Source organism: Lontra canadensis, unplaced genomic scaffold (assembly GCF_010015895.1).
Source record: "Lontra canadensis isolate GAN:19392208 unplaced genomic scaffold, GSC_riverotter_1.0 scaffold51, whole genome shotgun sequence".
In the NCBI taxonomy this organism is placed as follows: domain Eukaryota; kingdom Metazoa; phylum Chordata; class Mammalia; order Carnivora; family Mustelidae; genus Lontra; species Lontra canadensis.
In genome coordinates this window covers 2,527,177-2,537,980 of record NW_022631045.1, presented here as the reverse complement: position 1 = coordinate 2,537,980, position 10,804 = coordinate 2,527,177, and the positions used below count along the sequence as shown (strand labels likewise).

At 30.6% G+C, this 10,804-nt stretch overlaps 1 non-coding gene across 1 annotated transcript; it reads right to left on the bottom strand.

Annotated features, from left to right (window-relative positions):
* Window positions 1-1,682: 1,682 nt before the first annotated feature.
* LOC116877409 lies at window positions 1,683-1,784 on the bottom strand. The gene has a single exon (XR_004384640.1). It is a non-coding gene; the product is annotated as a U6 spliceosomal RNA (small nuclear RNA).
* Window positions 1,785-10,804: the final 9,020 nt, after the last annotated feature.

The window sequence follows — 10,804 nt, the reverse complement described above, 5'->3', positions numbered from 1 at the left end:
TAGTTAAGAAAGTCAGTCATTCACTTCCCCTGTCAATTGTCTTTTTCCCCTTTTCTATATTTCTTTACAATTCTATATTTCTTTATAATATGTAAAATTCTACATGTTGTGTTTTGGGGAAAAATGGAAAATGGGTGTTTTAGCTGGTTTGAATATAATATTAGCAACCTATATGTTTAAGTTGATGTAACTTGGAAAAAGATGTATTTTTGATTCAAGTCATACAGCTTAATTTTCAAGAGTTTTTTTTGTAAAATGCAATATATATATATATATATATATATATTTTCATTCTTTGAAAATACTATATATATATATATAGTATTTCTTGAAAATACTATATATATATATATAGTATTTCTTGAGTTACTAAGCTCAGTTTTTGCATGTAGAACTTAAGTGTCCTAAAATCAAATGTATTTATTTCTTTATCCTTCAATAATTTTTATTTTACACTTATTATGTGTACAGACTTATGCAACATTAAGCAGTTGTACAAAATACGGTGTATTCAAGGAATTTATGTCATAATAGTTACGATTTGATATATGGAGATTTTCAACACAAAATAGTATGTGCTGTTGGCATGAGCTTCCATCTTTTCCAAATTCAAAGATGCCTTCAGAAGGTGATGAAATTCCAACAACAAGTGATTATAATGTGGACACACAATCACATGATTTATACTTACATAGATTCAGACTGGAGTGACTAGATAAACAGCATACAAAAAAATTCCCTTTAACATAGTAGGGTGATGTTAAACTTTTACATAAAAATTTAATTTATTTCCCTCAAGGCATTATTTATTTTCTATATCATAACCCCTCCCAATTTCTTCCCTCAATTCTCCCTAAATGTGGAGTTATCCAAACTGAACTAGTGCCCCTGTAATTAATACATTTTTTTTTTTTACATTACACATGGGTTGTTTTATTATAATGCTTTACTATAAAGTGGGGATGGGTACTGCTGAGGCAAGAGGAAATGGACAAGTGCGGTTTTTATTATTTTATCTCTTTATTGAAATTTTAACTCTGCTTGAATAAACTCTTACTAGATTCTTAGGTCACCTCATTCGTTAAAACTCTGAAAATTTCTCATCCTTATTTTTTTGATTTCTTTGAACAAATCCTTATGATTTCTTCCTCTGAATTCACTGACTTCACACATTCTATTTCAACAATATAACATGGATTTCTTTCCCTCTTGTAGGACAATAGAAATATTTTTCTTCTGAACGTGTCCTTCCAGATGTTCAACTGGAGTATAACCAAAATCTAATACATAGTTTATGTTTAGATTAACTCCAAGAGAAGACTTATAACACTTGGACTGATCAATATAGAGCACTATGGATGGACTGATTTGGGAAGTCATCTATGTTTTACAACCACTCTTTTTCTTACCTTCCCTATTCATTGTCAGAAAAAAAAGATGCATGATTCCTTTACTTTACTAAATGTTTTACCACTAACTGTAATCACTAATTTTTTCAATCATAATTAAGCCAATACAATTTCCTTTTTAAAAGCTAACCTAGGCATTTTTAAAGTCTGGATTTCTTGCAACGAGAAGTTCTAGTTTCATCTTTCTTGTCCAGGTTTTCTGAAGTATAATTGACAAATAAAAATAAATTGTGTAAATTTAAGATTTACAACATGATATTTTGTTCTTTTTTAAAAAATATGGAATCTTTCACATATTTGCATGTCATTCTTGAGTAGGGGCCACATTGATCTCTGTATTATTGCAATTTTAGTCTATGTGTTGTCAAAGAACCCATGTGATACCTTGATACATGTATGCACCTGAAATGAATACCATAGTAAAGCTAATCGACATATCACCTCACATAGTTACCATTTATTTATTTATTCACTTACTTACTTATCTGTTTATTGCAAGAATATTAAAATGTACTCTTTTAACTTGAAGTCCACTTTTAATTGTGCCCAAATAAGCTTTCATGTACTTCACAAAGATGTTACAAGGAAGACATGTTATTAGTTTCTTTGTCTCTAGAGAAGAATATTATTATAGACTAAATTCACCAGCCTAGGTATTTACATTGTTTTGTTTCACATGAGTACTGAGGGAAAGCACTGTGACCCTAGAGTTTGTCAGCTATGTAATGAAAGAAGATTATCATTTTTATTTTTACAAAAGTCTGAAATTTATTTAGTGCTGCTATTTTTCATTCACCGTTTCCACTCACTCAGGTGTGCCATCTGTATACAGTCATATAAACCTTATGTTTATGGGTGCTACAGAATTTAGCCAGTTTACTGAGTAGAAAAAGTTTCCAGGCTAAAGTGCAGAGGGAACAAAAGGTCACTCTAGAAATAGTTATACAGTTTTTCCAAAATTAAAAATGTGATCTGGCAATTGTATTTCTAGGTGTCTATTCAAAATCATTGAAAATGTATGTCTATAAAAACTATGTACAGGAATATTAATAGCAGCATTATTTATAATAATCAAAAAGTACAAATAACCAAAATATTCATCTGTTGATTGAAGGCTAAGTAAAATGTGGTATATCCATATAATGCAATATTTATTAACCATAACAATATATTACTGATTCATCCTATAGCATTGGTACAAATTGAAATATTACACTACTGACAGAAATCAGACAGGAAAGACACATATTTCATGATTCCGTGTATATGAAGTATCCAGTGTAAAAATTCCATAGAGACAGTGGTTGCCAGAGTTTCTTTTTCATATGATGAAAACATTCTGGAATTAGATATTGTTGCACAATGATGTGAATATACTAAATTCCATTCAAGTATAGACTTTAAAAGAGTGAGTGCTATGGTATGTGAATCTCCTTTTATTTTTGAAAATTGAGGACCAAAGATGAACATGCATATAGATTAAACATACTATACCTACCTCTGCTTCTGGCCAAATTGGAATAACAGGTATAGATTTATCATTCCTCTTCAAACAACTAAGAACTAAGAAACTGACAAAATATATGACGCAACAATCCTCAAGATGACTGGATATTAGGCAAAAAGGGCAGTATTTTCTGGGAGAAATAAAACAAGAAAACTTACTCTTGCCACAACTTACTAAGTGGAGAAATATTCCAGAAACAACACAGAGAGGGAAAAGAAAGGCAAAAGCTAGTTAGTGATCTTCCTGAGCTCAGCAGGTGTCAATGGGAGTCTGGAGAAGCCAAAGCGTCTAGGATTTGGAATCATCTAAGTAAAAAACCCTGTTGAATACAAAAATAAACAAATAAATACCCCCCAAAACAAAACAAAACAAAAAAACACAAAACAAAATCCAGAACTAATAAGGTATTTCAGCACATTTGCAGGATGCTTGTTCATTATTAAAATATCAACTGTATTTCTCTGCACAAACAATTAAATAAAGAAATTGAAATTAAAATTCAGGATCATCAAAAATATTAAATACTAGGGATAAATTCGACTAAATATTTGCAGGCTTGTATGCTCAAATCATCACTAAGAGATATTTAAGGAGCCCGAATAAGTGGAAAGTTATATGGTTTTTATGTATTGGAAGGTTCAATATTGCTAAGATGACAATTCTCCCTAAATTGATCTATAAATTCTATGTGATCCCTATCAAAATCTCAACAGGTTTTGCTTTGTTAGAAATTTACAAGATGATTTAAAAATTCATATATAAATGCAGAGTACCTAGAATAGTAAAATCAACTTTGAAAAAAGAAGAACAAAGTTGAAAAACTTATTGGTTAGCATTAAGACTTATTATAAAGCTGCAGTAATCATGCCTGTATCATATTCATGTCAAGATAGAAAAAGGATCAATGGAATAGAGAGCCTGGATAAAGTCCCACTTGTATATATTAAATTGATTTTTAGCAAAGATGCAAAGGCAATTCAGTGGAGAAACGAACTTATTTCAACATATTTGCTAGAACAATTGGTTTTCTATGTGCACAAAATGCACTATCCATGCCTTGCTCCATATAAAAATATTAATTCAAAACTGATCTTAAGCTTAAATGTGTTTCATAAAACTGTAAAACTTCTGGAGGAAAATTTTTTGACTTTGGTAATGCAAATTTTTTTTTAGATACACATATACCCAAAGCCAACTCCATAATAGACAAAAATCCATTAATTTGATCTCATCAAAATTAACCAAGACTGCTAAGATAGGAAAAGACAAACCATGACAGAGAGGAAATATCTGCAAATTACATATCTGATTACAGATTTAAACTTAGAATACACATAGTACTCTTACAGCTCAATATTAAGAAAGCAAACAACCTAATAAAAAAATGGGCCAAAGTTCTTTAGACACTTCACCAAAGATGATATTTTATTTTTCATGTGAAGACACAAAAAGGCCCAGCATCATTAATCATTAGAGAAATGCAAATCAAAACCATAGTGTTGGTACACAAAACTATTAGAATGGCTAAAATAAAAACATTGACCATACTAAGTACTGGTGAGGATATGGTAAAACTTTTAAATTCTCACAAATTGCCAGTGGGAATGTCTAGTCATATTGCCTTGCCAATCCATTTCTAGGTATTCATGCAAGACAAATTAAAACTTATTCATATCAAGACACATATGTAAACATTTATAGTTATTTTATTTGCAATATCACCAACCTGGAAACAATCCAAATAACAATGAAAAAGTAAAAGTAATAAGTACATTGTGATATATCCGTACAATGGAATATTACTCAGCTATAAAAAGGAATGAACTGCTGATGAATGCAACAACATAAATGAACCTTAAATTCATTATAAATTAAAGAATCTTGACCCAAAAAGTATATATTTTAATATTTATTTTTACAATCCATAATTATATATATTAATCTATACTGATCCAAAGTAAATCAGCAGTTGCCTGGGTGAGAGGAGAGACAGTGGGTCAAAAAGAAAGGATAGAGGAGTTACATTGGGATTACGAGAAAATTTGGGTGTGAAAAATGCATTCAATATTTTGATTATGGTGATGTTTTACAAGTGTATACATATGTCAAAATTTTGACATAATTATACACTATAAACTTGTGTAATTAATTGCACATCAATTGTGCTTCAATAAAGCTGCTAACAGATTTTTTTAATCACACACAAACCACCAATTTTTATACTGTATGCCAATTAGGAGATTGCCACAGAGATTACACCACATTTCAAACTTACAAAGATTATACCCCAAAGAACATAGTCTGATTAAAAAAAAAAAAAAGATTTATTTGTTCAAACAATTTTGGAACTGTCTGATATTGAAAATTCCCTAAGTAGCAATATCAAGAAGTCATAAATCTATGTAATCTTTCATTAGAAAAACAAAGAGTAAGTTGTCTCTTCTTGCCTCAGAAGCTATAGAAGACACAATCTTGAGCAACACCTTTCTTTCTTTTTTTTTACTTTTACTTTTTCCAGGCTTATTGAAATATAAATGACTTACAGAACTGTGTAAGTTTAAGATGTACAACATAATGATTTTGATTCATATTGTGAAGTTATTATCAAAATAGGTTTAGTTAATATCCATCATCTCATGTAGATACAAAAAAAGAAAGAAAAGGGAAAAGAAAAAAAGTTTCTTTTTTCCTTGTGATAAGAAGTCTTAGGTTCTACTCTCTTGACAACTTTCAACTATACCATACAACAGTGTTAACTGTAATCATCATGTTGTACATCACATTCTTTGTATTTATTTATCTTATAACTGCAAGTTCGTATAGTCATCCAAATCACCATTCCCTGGCCCTTGCCTCTGGTAACCACAAACCTAATCATTTTTTCTATGTGGGTTTTGTTATTTTTGTTTGTTTTAGATTCCACATATGGTGAGATCATATGATATTTAGCTTTCTCTGTCTGACTTCTGTCAATTAACATAATGCCCTCAAGACCAATCCATGTTGCCACAAATGGTGGGATTTCCTTCTTAATGGCTGAATATTCCTCTGTGTGTGTGTGTGTGTGTGTGTGTGTGTGTATCATAAGTTTTCTACAATTTATCTGTTGATGGACACAATCTTTTTTCCATGTGTAGTCAAATTTTTAAATGGCAATAAGTAACGGGAATTTTAACTTCAAAAACTCAGACCTTGAGACAAATAGTTTTGTTAACTATATTTAGGGCTATCCAAATACTGATTTACCCTAATCTATCTTAAATCATTATAGAATGGTGGTTTTCTTGAACAACCCGTGGTATGAGTGCTGGAAGGAGAGGCACTAGGAAAAAAACAAAATAGGCTAAAAAAAACATGTGTTGTCATTAGATCACATTAATATATTTGTGTAATTTTTAATATATTGAAATGAACAATTGGTTTATTATTTTAGCCCTCTCTTAACCCAAATGATTTAATTATATTGCATATATATATATATATATATATATATATAATGTATTTAAATTAAACCATATGAAAATGCTAAAAATCAACTCTTTAGGAACTAAGAAAGGGCAATTCCATATCGTTAAACCTGAAATTGTGGTTAGTCATGCAGATTTTCTTTTTTTTCTTTGCAGATTTTCTTAATTACCTTAAGTCCTACACAAAATTGATCTAAATACCCTACATATGAGATTACTAGAGAAAAAAGGTATTCATCTATTTTAATATTAAACATTATTGGGTAATTCCTTTCTAATAACTTGGCAAATTATTGTCCAGGTGAATTCTCCAGGTATAGGATACATAATATTATGAATAAAAATATAAAATAAAAACTAAAGGGGTACCTGGGTGGCTCAGAGGGTTAAAGCCTCTGCCTTCCACTCCGGTCATGATCCCAGGGTCCTGGGATTGAGCCCCACACCAGGCTTTCTGCTCAGCGGGGAGCCTGCTTCCCCCCTTTCTCTCTCTGTCTGCCTCTGCCTACTTGTGATCTCTGTCTGTCAAATAAAAAAAATAAAATCTTAAAAAAAAAAAAACAAAACAAAACAAACTAAATGCATAGTTGATGTGGGGAAAAAATAAAGAACATCGTTGGGGGTAGGGGGAAAAAAACTGAAGAATCCAGGAACAAGACAATCACTGGTTTCCTCAGAGACCTCTGGGGATATTTGCTATCTTAGAGCTTTCATTAAAATGGGTGAAAGTGACAGGATATGAAGCCTGAGTAACAAGCAGGATGGAAGATCTGATCTGGCATTTTCTCTACAAAGTCAAAGGAATGAAATGTCCTTGAGGGGAATAGAGGGTTACTTGACTTTCTCAAGCTGGGCTATGGACAGAGAACAGAGAAAAGGAAGAAAAACATCTCAGAAAATTTATAGCCATAGTATTCAAATGAAGTTGGAAAAGTTTCACACCACATTTGCCACAGAATGAACAAATATGAGAATTGGGAGAATCAGATCCTTAAAACTCACATAATTAGTAAATACTAAATAGAAGATATAAACTAATATATTAATAGGCTTAAAATTATGAATGATGATGGCAAAACTATAAAAAGGTAACTAGAGGAAAAAGGGACCACCCAAAAATGAAAAAAAAAATATAACTTTTAGATATAAAGACTGATGAAAGACATGGATCCCCAGATATCACAATAAATTCCAATCATAGCCTATGACATTGCAAAGCAATAATGATAAAGAGAAATTCGTAGAAGTAGCCAACACATAATCACATTACTACCAAAGAATTATGCTGGAAGAAGAATTTATAAGAAAACTTAAAAAAGCTATTGACAGTAGAATAAGATCTTCAAAATACTATGATAAAATTATCACTTATCAAAAAATATATGCTAAGTAAGGTCTGTTTAAAGAATGAGAATGAAAAAATTATATTTTTTCAAAAGTCAAAAATCTTAGAATGTTCTACAATTAAAACTACTAAGGTGGCTCGGTGGGTTAAAGCCTTTGCCTTCAGCTTGGGTCATGATCCCAGGGTTCTGGGATCAAGCCCCGCATCGGGCACTCTGCTCAGTGGGGATCCTGCTTCCTCCTCTCTCTGCCTGCCTCTCTGCCTGATAGTGACCTCTTTCTGTTAAATAAATAAATAAAATCTTAAAAAAAAAAAAAAACTTTACTAAAAGAATTTTTGAAAAATTGTCAAAAAGAAGAATGATAGTGATCACACACACAAAAACAAACTCTGAGAGGCATAAAGGTAAAAATTAGTCTAAATATATTATCAGATGTCACAATGGTGAAAATGGCAAATCTTTCCAGAGTCAAACCTTTTTGGGCTTGATAAAAAATAATCCAACTTTTAAAATATTTATAGGTAAAATCCATTTAATATAATTAGACAAAAAATTTGAAAGTAAATTTATGAAAAAAATGTTAGGCAAATATAAACAGAAATGAAAGGGTATAGCAATATCAAGAGAAGAAATAAATACAAAGAAATAAATTAAAATCAGAGAAAAAAATGCTTACATATTGATGAGAAGGTCTCATTCACCATTATGACATAGTAAGTCAAATTTATAATAAATATATAAATTTTTATATATATATAAACTGTATATATATCTTATATCTAAGAATAAATCTTAATGGGAAATATAGCATATGTAGAAATGAATAATAAGAAAAACTTATCAAATACTTAAGACAAAGCTAAAGAAGAAATAAAAAGGAAATATATAGCTTTAAATGTTCCATTTATAATAGAAAAATTAATGTAAATGAGCTAAGCACCCAAATTAAGAAATGAACAAGAGGAGAAATAAAAGAAGAATATGAGTAACAATATATATGAGTAAATGTTAATAGTTTAGAACACAAGGATACAATCATGAGAACAATTTACATTTATAATGTTTCAAAAAGAAACAGGAACCATGAAGCATTTGAGATCCATTCAAGTAATAGAATCACTAATTTATAATTTTACATAGGATAAATTTTGATCCAGATTCAAATTTGTGAGTGACTTACAATTTACCGTCAAAGGAACACATAATTCTAAACAACAATCAAACATAGATGGAAAAAAAGAAACAATCTTACAAATATAAATTGGAAAATTCTTAAAATAATGAAAATTAACAATTCAAAATCAGAAAACAAAATATGACACATTTGGGAGTACTCCAAGTACATGATGTAGGTTTTAAATTAAATATAATAAAAAAAAAAGTATGAATGCAGTTTAACATAAGCTTACTTTGAAAAATGAAAAAAAGAAGGTTGATCATTAGATGCAGGAAATCACTTGATGAAATTCAGCATTATTTTATTATTAAAAAATACCTCTTAGCAAGGAATTACTTTCAGGGTACATATCTACAAAAGATCTACAAGTAACAAATTTAATTACAAAATACGAAAAATACTCAATTTAAAGTTCAGAAGATGACAGGATGCCTAGCCTCATCATGTCTACCCTCCCTTACTTCGAACCCCTAGGACAATGTCGTAAGATAGGCCCTTGCATAACGTGTAGCCTAAGCAGAAAATGTGCTGCCTGAAAGCTGCTAATGCCTAAGAGCAATGAGCAGGATGGAGGTCAGCTTTGATTTCTAAGTTATGGTTTTCCAAATTTGCTAGTTAGAGAAGTCAATTTATCTCTTCCTTGGCCACATAAGAAAAGGGTGGAGAGACTGGCCTAAAATCAAGTTAGGGATAAATTCTTCCTCATAGAAACTGAAAGTGAGAGGAAAATGTACCTCGACTCAAAAAGTATATAAAGAGACTAGAGACTAGACTCCTGGTCACAATCTTGAACTGACTACACTTTTCTTATTTTTAATCTGGAACAAAATTAATCAGAGAAACATTGTTCAGTAAATCAGGAAATCACATTTTAATAATTATCAAAGCATGCTAAAATGTATCACCATTATGATTTTTGGACAGTACTCACAGTTCAATACAAGGCATACTGATGCCCACTTGATTTACTGGAGAATATAAACCCAGATAGAAAGGCTGATAAGTGAAATGTAAAATTGTACCAGCATAGATTATTACCGTAATTCTTGCCTACATTCATAGGACCTCAGACATTTTAAGGTATCTTTTCAGGACTGAGCATGTCTTTTCTGTTTCTTTCTTTCCTTTCCTCCTTTTCTTTCCCTTTCTTCTTTTCTTTTCTGTTTTTTCTTTTCTTTCTTTTCTTTTCTTTCTTTTCTTTTCTTTCTTTTCTTTTCTTTTCTTTTCTTTTCTTTTCTTTTCTTCTTTTCTTTACAGAAGATAAAATGCTGCATAGATCTGTGGCCTGTTAAATCATATCAGGACCCAAATCTGTTTCTAGGGAGACCAGATATTACCCAAGATTCACATAGTAGCCAACTATTTTTTTCTCTTTTTGAAGAGCTATTCATTTCAGAAATAAAGTTAATGGAGTCCAGCAATTTTAGATTTAGCATCCCATGTATTTGTGAGACTAAGAAAAACATGAGATATGGCATAGACTTTAATCTTCTCTGCCACCATGTACGCACCCAGATTCTACAAGTAATTAACCCTCAACACTCTTAATTTTATTTAATAATTTATAACTAGATCACTTCATATATTAATTAATTACTATATTTTTAAAAATCTATGGATAGAAATATTAAATCAAATTTTACCTTACTAGTACAGTTGAAGGGATGACTAATAGACAATTGGAAAAGATGGGCTAGTTAGTTGAGCCAGATTATATGCAGGAAAAAAAAATTTGCTCAAGCCTCCATTTAATACTTAGTTATATTCTAGATACTGCTCAGGCAGGACCACCATATTACACAACTCTATAGGGACTAATTCCAATAATATATATGTGCCATGGAGTTATGCAACATGGCAGCCTCAGCAAAGTTTTCACATAATTTGTGCATTTTTAA